Raw genomic sequence first — 11,635 nt, forward strand, 5'->3', positions numbered from 1 at the left:
GGCAAACATCTTTCCTTCATACTCTGCAGTGGTGATTCCAGGGCAGAAATATGCATGGCCATCTCTGCTCTCAGTGACCACTTTGCAGATTTACCTACTTCCCACTGTAGCCCCCAATGACCCTCATGCAAACTATTTGGACCAATCTGAGTGACTGGAAAAGAATCAACAATTATTTTCATCGCATCTGCACATGTCATATGGAATAATGCCAGCTCCTATTCCTGCATGCTTAAAAAAATAAAATAAAAAAAATCATTCAGTGTAGAAAAAAAAAATCACATTGAATACAACATGGAGAATGGGTGAACTGAGCAAGAAGCTTACTTTTTAAGCACAGAGATTGGAATCAATTAAAATGCTTAGCTGTATTTGCAAGAAGAAGAAGGTTATTAAAGGTAGATCAGATTTTGCAAAGATCTAAAGGGTGTGCGAGGGCTAGCTGTTTGCAGGGGTAGTGAAAAATTAGAGAGTGCATAGAAAAGCAGGTATAAGAATTATCTGGAAATTTGCATTTAGAGACAAATCACTTTCATTTATAAGAAGACTGACAAGAGGCTTGATACCAGAATTTGAACACCATCAGAGGGAGGCAATGTTAACATAGTGAGAAAAACCCATCTAGAAGAACTATGGCTGAAAACTGAAATCACATTCAGACAAATGCAAATTAAAAATAAGGCATACGTGTTTTAAGAAGATGATTGAGCACTGAAATACACTATCAAGGTAAATGGTATATTCCCAGGAACTGATGTCTTTGGTGTAAGGCTGGATTTTCTTCAGGAAAGGCTGCTAGATTTTTTAGTCTTACATCTGCACAAAGGCCATTACATTTCAGAGCTTTCCTTCAGCAAACTCTTCCTAATGAAATCCTCTAGTGAGCTTTTATTATGTCTGGATTGATTGACATTCTTCATATGATTCGCTAAGGGGTATGCATTCAGACAAATAAAGGTTGTGCAAGCAGATAGACATGGGGTGTGCAAGCAGAAAGATATAAACCTAAGTGGGAACCTCTGGTCTTAGAAAGCAGTCCCAGTTTTGTTTCTAGTTTGGATTTGCTCAGTGGATGGGAAGCCAAGTGCAGAGAGAAGGAGAGAGAAAAAGCTAGCCATTAAAAGGAATCAGGTAATCAGGGCAATTACAGCTGCTTGGGGTTATCCTTTCCTTCTTAGTCCAACCATTACAAACCTATGCAGTTTTGCAAGCCTTAGTCCTTAGAGAGTTAAGGGCTAGCTTGGATAGCAGAGTGCAAGTTTGCATTCCTGTGGCATCCGAAGTGTTCATAGATGAGTTTTTGCAGCTCATAAAATCCTAAATCATCTCTGCACTTTGACATACTTTTGAATGTTAAACTGAGATCAATCCAACACTATGTGTCTGTAGCTCCTTCAGAGACCTGGGAAGCAAGCTTCCTGCACTAGAAGCAATGATTAAAATCAGTCAGGTGTTGGAGTATGGAGGAGGCCAATTAGGGTTTTTGAAACAGCCTAAATAACTTGGAGAACAGGTTTGCACTGGCTTGCAATGGTGGTGGACAGCTAACAGTTCCAGGCTCCCCTAAAAACCACAGCCAATATCTGGAAAGGCTTTTAGAAAGGGAAACGGTTTGTAACACTAAGCATCATCTACCTAACCAAATCTCTTGTGTACTATCAAGAGGATCTCACAATATCTTCCTCCACACTTATGAATCAATAGTGCATGTCTAGCAGAACACCACACAATTTATGCTCTAAGACTCATTACTTCATATCACCGGCCTGGGCTGTAACTGCAAAAGTAGGTGCCTCTGACTGTTAAAAATGTATCCTTAGCCAGTCCCATCTCAGACCTGTTCATGTTTTTTTGTAAAAGGCAAGGAAAGTGGGTCAAATTTCAAGGGGTAAAGTCTTGGACATCTTTCCCTATTTAATATCTTATTAAAGATATCTTATAATAATATCTTATTTTATCTCTTATTTAATATCCTCCCAGTAACACTGATGCTGAAAATCCTCCAAAGGTTTACTAGACAAGATGAATAAAGCTACTGCTTTTGAAATGCAAGTTATTCATGTAAATATCCTGCCCTACAGCCTAAACCATCTCTGTAAAGCGTACAGAGGCTCCTGCCTTGCAGCCTTTTTACAGTGCAGTTGACCCGGTTACTACTAATCATGGTCAGCTGACTCCCTCTGATTGGTTATGGGGCTGCTTTTAAGAAACCCCTCCAGCACCTAAGCCTCATTATTTATTGTCCTAGTCTTTGGTTTCTGAGCAGCTTTTGTTCTAGCAATGTTCATGTGTGTCCTGGCTCCTGATCCTGTCTTTTACTTGTTCCTAGGTTTTAGCTTTGAATTTTCTATGCAGATCTGTTTCCTGACCCTGGTTTGGCTTACTTTTGGTGTATACCTGTGAATTATTCTTCTAGCATAACTAGACTTATAATTCCTGAATCCTTTCCCTGGCTTGGCATTTGGTTTCTTACTTATAACTTCTGACTTTTACCCCTATAATCTCTAGCCTAGTAGATCATGATAATTCAGTCTCAAGAAGTCATTTACAAGTTGGTGACATGCCTTCAGTTATACATCTTCCTTACTATTATTGTTTAGGTAACAGGTTTTAAACACACCCAGAAACAACACACCTTGGCAAAGTCCTCAGGCTGGGAACTGACACCTGCAGTCTATTTGCAGCCTTTGGCCAGCCTTAGAGGAGGTTGGAGGAGCAAACTCCTGTTTTATGGGTCTGATGAGGAGTTGGAATGAGATCCCTGAGCAGGAGAGAGCTATTCTGGAAACCATACTGAGCTTGTGGAGAGGAGTACACTCTATGCCCTAGAAATGGGGGCATTCTCTACCAGGAGTCCTGACTTCCACAGGGACCTGTGGTAGAAGGTTGAGTTTTGGGGGTTAGGGCAGGTTCAAGATGGGAAGTCAGGGATGTTTGTGTTAAGTTCCCTGTTAAAAAATGCGACTAGTGCCCAGTTGTTAAATCAGAAGTGATAAGAGCTGCAAGCCAGGACTCCTCATCTCAGGTATAAGTAGAGGAGTGCGCTACACAGCAGGCCTCCTAAACTTAATGCAGATTTTTGAAGTGAATATGCTGTTATAGTGAAAGCTAAGATTTTTCTGAGATATCTATGAGAGTTGGAAGCCCAAGTACCATGACTGCTAATGAGAGCTTATTGTCCACATCCTTTAAACAGCTTGGCAGATGTTAGACTAAGCAGGAGAAAAGGAGTCTGGCCACATGCTGTAGGCCTCACTGGACTACAGATTAATACAACTATTGCTTAGTGCATGTCCAAATTGTACAAAGGTTCTGCTACAGCATTGACCAAAACAGGCCACACTGGGGCATGGCTACACAGTCATTAATGCACAGTAGTTACTGCACATTTAATTTAGTACTTTTATAATAGATTTGTGCATTCTGGGTAAGAGGCCAGGCACCTAGAAGGTAGACAAAAGAAGGCTAATGGCTAAATGTATGTGTCTCTTTACTCACTTAGATGGCATGTCAATGGCTGTGTAATTGCAGCTTCTGGCACTTAGTTGAAGATTTTATTCCTCCCTGATGTAAAACAGAACAATCTTGCACAGGTATCTACTGGTGTAGTGGTTTTGAATCTCCTCCGCATGTTTTAACCTAATATCCTATTGATTAGGACAACCGCCTAGGAAGTAAGAAACCCAGGTCCTAGGCAGCAGAAGGGTTGGGGCCTGTGGCTTAGGAGGAAGAGGTAGGGCATAGGCATATCACTGTCCCCCCCCCCCCCATCCTTCCTGTCCCCCACCCATGTCCTCTTTTTTTGATACTGGAAATAGGGTTCAGGCTCTTGCACATGCTAAGCAGGAATGAGTGAGCAAGGTTTTATTCTCAGTGTTGCTTCAGGCTTGCTCTGGGGACCGTGTAGACATGGCCAGAGCAACTTTTCACTCTGCATCCTCGGAAGGAATCCCTGTCTCAAGATTCCTCACTTCTCAAATATGGATACTAAAATTACCTCCCATCTTTGGCATGCACGTGGATTCACTCACTCACGTCTGCCTCTGACTTCAAAGCTGTAATGTGCCAAGGACCTTTCCTATGAGTTTTCTTTCCTTTTGATATTTCTCCATTGCAGATTGCATGGCAGTGCAAACATAGTCAAACTAGTTGTATGAGAGAACCCCATCTGCTTCGGGTAACTCTGAGTTGTAACCTGTGCTGGATACATGCCAGAGGGAGGGGGGACCTGTTCCCTTTGCCTCAAGTTTCCCTGCCACTGAGGGTAATGTGACTAGCTTCTTCACCAGGAAAGGTGATGTCATTTGAAAGCACCAGGCATTAGCCAGTGAGGCTGCTCCTGGTGGGACCTCAGTGATGAGGTCACAATAGAGGATAAATTGGGTATCCATAAAGAAGGAGGGCAGAGCTATCTTGAGCTGAAACATCTTTGGCAGAGCCATGCTGAAGCCCTAGGGCTCATGGGAAGAGAGGAGGAGCAGCTGAATGCTGCAGCCCTCTCTCTCTGTCACTTGAAACTGGACACACAAGCAACTGCCTGCCTCCAGAGGAAAGCAACCAGCCTCTGGATGATGCTTGGGAGTAATTTACTGGAACCTATCTAGCTACATAGTTTGCAGTAACACAGGGTTGTGTAATCAAAGGCTATCTAGCCACACTGTTTGCTCTAAGGGTATTCTTTGATCTCGCCCTATCCTGTATCTTACCCCAGGCCTCCTTTCTGTACCAATAAAATTCTCCTCCAAGCATGGTGTGGGAGACCTATTGGGAGATGGACTGGGTTATGCCTTCATGCTCCCTTGTTCCGGCTGACTAAGAGAGCCTACTATTTGGACTTGTGGCTAAAAGAAGCACCCCAAGTTCTTGCAGTGGGTCAAGCGCCCTTCAGGTCTGTAAAGCCTATGTACCTCAAAAGGCACAGAGCCACTCACAAACCGAGACTCTTGAGTGGTGGCAGCATCATCCCCAGGCTTGTGGGTGTGCTCCAGGAAGGGGGTCGGCTAGACATGAGGTGCCCCCAGGGAGGCACTCAGAGCTTGGTAGGTGGTTGGGCACAGTGAGGTGTGTGGCACACTGCAAGAGCACCTCCTACTGGCCCACCACACAAGGTAGTTAGCCATATTAGTCTGAAGCTTAGGAAGAAGGCAGGGCAGTGTGGCAATTCATAGACTAACTCATTCAGAGAGGCCTGAGCTTTTGTAGGCTACAGCCTACTTCATTATATACTACAAATATGAATAGCATCTGATGAAGTGGGCTGTAGCCTACAAAAGCCCATGCTTCTCTGCCTGAGTCTGTAAGTCTGCCTGTCTGTACCTATCTCCTTGACAGCTGGCAGACTTTGTGGCCTCAGCAGGGGCTGGCAGGCCTGCAGCTTTCACCCTGCTGCGCCGTAACACACACAGCGTCACCCACGCATTGTCACCCATGCAGTGTCACCTGAATTTTGCTTCTCCACAGCTTGAGGTTCAGTTTCCCCAAACCCCTACACCTATCTCCTTGAAATTTGACAGGATTTGTGGCCTCCACAGGGGCTAGCATGCCTGCAGTTTTGACCCTGCTGTGGTGTGATGCATATATATGACGCAAGTTTGGCTTTCAAGACATAGAGGTACAGTTTCTCTGAAGCCCCTGCACCTATCTTCTTGAAACTTGGCAGGATTTGTTGCCTCAGCAGGGGCTACCATTTTGGCAAGTTTCTTCCAAATCCAGCCATAAATGACAAATTTGTAGGCTATTTCAACCTTCTCCATTATAGCCTATGGGCAAAACGTCGAAACAGCGTTGAAACACAAAAGCGTTTTGACTTGCCTCGTTTTGTTTCGAGGCCATTTTGACCATAGCTGTTCCATTTTGATTTTGCTGTTTCTACCTCAAAACAGCATCGAAACAAAACTGGTGGTGGAATTTCGCACAGCCCTACTAAATATGCTCCGCTATTACTTTTAGCAACATCACTCTTCAAGAAATGAGTGAATGCCTTGTGCATTTCAGTAGCTGTACTGTTTCTATTACTAGCAATCATGTTGGTACTGGGGCAAGTCATTACCAGCAAAGTAAAAAACAAAGTTTACATTACCATCAATTATTTATTTTAGCATTGACATAAGCAGCACGTCTGTGTATATAAGTAGCAATATTTTTAAGATACAAGAATTCGGTTTACAAATTACAGTAGAAATAATGGCAATATTAGAAATGAACCATTTGGATGTATAGGTAGAAAGGGTATGGCTTGACTTAAAGGCAGGCCTGGTAGCATGCCACCTATTACTAAAGGTTGCCAGACATTTCCTATTATAAGGCTTTCCTTTCAGTTGTTCATAACAGCTAAACTTTAACAAATCAGAGTAATAGCTAACGTGTTGCATATTTTCCTCTGGCTGAAAGGTTTTGGAAGAATTCAGCCAAAACAGCTTGGCTGCTTTTAGGAAGAAAGGTAGGGGCAAAAAACCTGTTTCACTATAAAAAAAAACCCAACCCCCCCACTCCTCCCCCCTCAGCCCTTTTATTTAGAAGCTCCAGGGCAGGGACCTGGCATTTGACATAAAGGAAGTCTTTGTTAATCCCATGAAAAACTGTCCCATTTTGACTCTGGAACTGATCAGGGAGCTTGTCTTTTTTGAGCTCTCATTGACACCCCCTGTCCTTCTGACACTGAGATAATGAAGCCATATGATTCAATACAGAGGGCCAAAGTGCACTGTGGGGTTGGAGTGGGCAGTAGATTAGGAAAAGGAGTGCGGGGCTGAATTGGAAGCAGAAGCTGGCAAGGAAGGAGACTGAACGGGTGGGCAAGGGGAGAGCAGATGGCCATAACCTAGAGATCTCCTAGCCTGGCTGACTGGGGCCACCTGCCTGCTAGGGCTGAGAACCAGCACACTCACTTCACATTTGAGTAGCCTGAGAGGGGTTCCAGCCATGCTACAGGCTGTCCTTTGGTGGGGATGGGAGTGGTTGAGTAGTGTGTCCTAGTGAACTTTAAGCAAGGTACTTTTTATCTTTTGTTATAAGGTAGTACTTAGCTAAAAAGCATTATTCACAAGAGTTTTATCAGTTCTCGTGTCTTTTATTCAGTCCATAGATGGAATCCAATTTGTTCTCAGAGTTGGTCCACATTTTTTGAAAGCTGAGATGTACGCCATGCTCCTCATTATTCCAGTTAAAACTTCGATTTCATTACTTTCTCCTGGAGAGCAATATTCTGCTCATTAACCTCCAGATAGCATTTTTCATCTTGGCATTTCTTAGAGTGTAAATGATTGGGTTCAACATTGGAGTGATGAGAGAGTAGGTGACAGAAACTATCTTGTCTCCTAATAACTTCTTGAAAGGTCGGTCATAGATGAAGATTCCTGGGATAAATATTAAGCTCATGACTGTGATCTGGCCAGCACAGGTAGACAGAGCTTTGTGCTGTCCATCTGTGACGTGTTTCCTGATTTTGACTAAGATGATACTATAAGATATGAGCAAGATCTAAAAGTTGCATGAAAGGAGCAGTCCGCTGTTGGAGACCATCAGCAGCTCAACTATGTCAGTATTAGCACAGGCCAGTTTGATGACCTGTGGGACATCACAGTAGAAATTGTCCAGCATATTGGGTCCACAGAATGGAAGCTGGATGATCAGTGCAGTTTGAACAATAGAGTGAGTAAATCCTCCCATCCATGACCCTATCACCAGTCTGTGCACACATCCTGATTCATGTTTGTCAGGTAATGCAGTGGCTTATGAATGACCACATACCGGTCAACTGCCATCACCACCAGGAGGAAGATGCCAGCACCTTCACTAAAATGAAATAAGAATATCTGGATGATGCACCAGTTGAATGATATGGTTCTGGTGTGAGAAGCAAGGTCCCACAACAACTTGACTGCTGTGATTGAAGAGTCACTGATGTCTGCGAAGGCCAAGTTGGCCAGAAAGAAGTACAGTGGAATGTGGAGATGGCTGTTGGTGATCACCACAATGATGATGGTCAGGTTACTGAGCCAGGTCATGAGGTAGACTAAGAAGAAGACCAGGAAAAGAAGATACTTCAGCTCTGGACTCTGGGTGAGACCCAAGAGGACAAATTCCATCACTGTGGTCATGAGGTTCTCCACTTCCATTGGGTATCCTTAATGTATATTGACAAAGGAAGCACTAATGATGAAAACAGTAGACTGCAGTTTTAAAGGACAGTTCCCATGGGATTGAATACGTTTTGGTCCACTTACATAAGGATCAAATGGTCGTTACACAATGACCAGCTGGAAATGTGTAATAGTAGGGCTAGAAATAAGGTTTTCTTTCTCCAGAAATAATAGTTTCTAGTCTTTCTGTTAACACTGAAAGTTAGGTTCTATTTCACTATGCAGCAGTAACCCAGCTTCATAAGTGCCTTTTTGGTACTAGCGCAGAGTTTGTAATTCTATTTCAGCCTCTGGCAAAATAGAATTGCCTATGCATGTTCATGCATGAAACAATGAGGTGCTAGAAGCTAGATTTACTACTTCATGAGTACCCTAGGCACCAGGCTATTGGGCAAAATGACATGGGGGCTGTCCTCCTTAATGCTTCCTCCTAACACATGCTAGTGATTGGTTCCTTCCCAGATTCAACTTTGGGCAGATAAAAGAGCAAGTGAATGTTCCTGCATAGCTGCCTGGTCAGAGTTCAGACTACTGACCATGCTCAGTCCCCACATGGAGATTTCTGTATCTACATTGCACTGCAAATAGAATTGCAAGCTTCATGGCACTTACTTAGCTAGGCCACTGCCATTTAGGTGTGTAAAATGAATAATCTAGCCGTGAAAGTCCCTTTATATGTTAACACTATATGTGCCATCCATATTTTGCCCCCACATACTCTTTCTCTCACAGCCACACCAAGGAATAAAAGGAAACTGTGTGGAGATGGAATTAAGTTTGAAAATGCCTAAATAAGTTAAGTGTGGGAATAGAATACCATGCAGTATTCTATCTAGTGAATTTAGTAAATAAATCCAGTGTCTATATTTAGTCCATGATTTTTTTGTAGCTGGTTGAATCATGGACTGAATATAGACATTGGATTTATGACACATTATAAGTTGCCTGACATCCGACTCCCCAGGTAAATCCTCCACTTTTTACCAGCTATTCTCTTTCCCCCCACCTTTCCTTGTCTCACATCCTTTGACTACAGCTGCTTTCATTCCCCCTCCCCCCGACCTGTCTCTCACCTACTGCCCTCCTCAATTTACATTTTAACTGATTGGCTTTCTTGCATTCATACTGGCCTCTGCCTGATTTACCATGCCAGCCAGGCTGCTTTACTAAATCTGCAGATGATTCTTCAGCTTGACGAAGGGTGTTTGTGCCCAAAAGCTTGAAAAGAAGAATTTTTCCAAGTATTTGACTTGGTTTAATAAAAGATATTTCCTAAAGTGCTAGACTTTAGGAAAGCTGATTTCAATGAACTCAGGCAATTAGTCAAGGACGCACTGCAGAGTAGGAGTTTTGAAGAGATGGGAGCCCAGGAAGGGTGGCTGTGCCTTAAGGAAATGATCCTTCAGGCACAGAGGAAGACGATCCCGATGCAAGGAAAAAGAGGGAAAGGGGCCAGAAAGCTTCCCTGGCTGACCAGAGAAATCCAGAGCATCCTATGGGCTAAAAGGGCACCATATAAAAAGTGGAAACTGGGAGAGATTACCAAAGAGGAGTATACCTCCTCTGCTTGCGCTTGTAGGGAGGCAGTTAGACGGGCCAAAGCTACCATGGAGCTGAGGATGGCATCCCAAGTTAAGGATAACAAGAAATTGTTTTTCAGCTATATAGGGAGTAAAAGGAAGGCCCAGGGTGGAATAGGACCCCTATTAAATGGGCATAAGCAATTGGTGACGGACAGGGGGACAAGGCTGAACTCCTCAATGAGTTCTTTGCCTCAATATTTGTAAGTGAGGGGCAAGACAAGTCTCTCACTGGGATTGTGGAGAGGCAGCAGCAGGGTGCCAGACTACCATGCGTAGACCCTGAGATGGTGCAGAGTCACTTGAAGGAGGAACTGGATGCGTTTAAGTCAGCAAGCCAGGATGAGCTCCATCCGAGGGTACTGAAGGCACTGGCTGACGTCATTGCACAGCCACTGGCAGGAATATTTGAACGCTCGTGGCTCATGTGCCAGGTCCCGGAGAACTAGAAAAGGGCCAACGTGATCCCCATTTTCAAGAAGGGAAGGAAGGAGGACCCGGGCAACTATAGGCCAGTCAGTCTCACCTCCATCCTTGGCAAAGTCTTTGAAAAAATGATCAAGACTCACATTTGCGAGAGCCCGGCAGGAAAAATTATGCTGAGGGGAAACTAGCACGGGTTCGTAGCAGGTAGATCATGCCTGATTAATCTAGTCTCTTTTTATGACCAGGTTACAAAACGCCTGGATGCAGAAGTAGGGGTTGATGTCATACACTTAGACTTTAGGAAGGCCTTCAATACGGTATCCCACACCATACTGGTGAACAAGTTAAGAGGCTGTGACTTGGATGACTACACAGTCTGGTGGGTGGGGAATTGGCTAGAGGGTCGCACCCAGAGAGTCGTAGTGGGTGGGTTGGGATCGATGTGGAAGTGTGTGGGCAGTGGAGTCCCGCAGGGCTCGGTCCTAGGACCGATACTTTTCAATGTCTTCATCAGCGACTTGGACAAGGGAGTGAAGTGTACTCTGTCCAAGTTTGCAGATGACACAAAACTGTGGGGAGAAGTGGACACACTGGAGGACAGGGAACAACTACAAGCAGACCTGGACAGGTTGGACATATGGGCAGAAAACAACAGAATGCAATTCATCAAGGAGAAATGCAAAGTGCTGCACCTAGGGAGGAAAAATGTCCAGCATACCTACTTCCTAGGAAATGACCTGCTTGGTGGCATGGAAGCGGAAAGGGATCTTGGAGTCCTAGTGGACTCCAAGATGAACATGAGTCGTCAGTGTGACTCCGCCATCAGAAAAGCTAATGGCACTTTATTGTGCATGAGCAGACGCATGACGAACAGATCCAAGGAGGTTATACTTCCCCTCTATCGGCGCTGATCAGACCACATTTGGAATACTGCGTTCAATTTTGGGTGCCACACTTCAAGAGAGATGTGGATAACCTGGAGAGGGTCCAGAGAAGGGCCACTTGTATGGTTAAGGGCTTGCAGGCCAAGCCCTATGAGGAGAGCCTGGGGCACCTGGACCTCTTCAGCCTCCACAACAGAAGGTTGAGAGGAGACCTTGTGGCTGCCTATAAGTTCATCACGGGGGTACAGAAGGGAATTGGTGAGCTTTTATTCACCAAGGCGCCCCCAGGGGTTACAAGAAATAATGGCCACAAGCTAGCAGAGAGCAGATTTAGACTGGACATTAGGAGGAACTTCTTCACAGTTAGAGTGGCCAAGGTCTGTAATGGGCTCCCAAGGGAGGTGTTGCTCTCCCCTACCCTGGGGGTCTTCAAGAGGAGGTTAGATAGCCATCTAGCTGGGGTCATCTACACCCAGAACTCTTTCTTGCCTATGCAGGGGTTCGGACTCGATGATCTATTGAGGTCCCTTCCATCCCTAGAATCTATCAATCTATGAATCTATATCTGATTTACCCAAAGAACATTGTCTACCTAAATGGTAAT

General features: G+C 44.4%; 1 pseudogene; it reads right to left on the reverse strand.

Annotated features, from left to right (window-relative positions):
• Positions 1-7,179: 7,179 nt before the first annotated feature.
• Positions 7,180-8,117, reverse strand: LOC132251707 (olfactory receptor 4D9-like; annotated as a pseudogene).
• Positions 8,118-11,635: the final 3,518 nt, after the last annotated feature.

Source organism: Alligator mississippiensis, chromosome 7, assembly GCF_030867095.1.
Source record: "Alligator mississippiensis isolate rAllMis1 chromosome 7, rAllMis1, whole genome shotgun sequence".
In the NCBI taxonomy this organism is placed as follows: domain Eukaryota; kingdom Metazoa; phylum Chordata; order Crocodylia; family Alligatoridae; genus Alligator; species Alligator mississippiensis.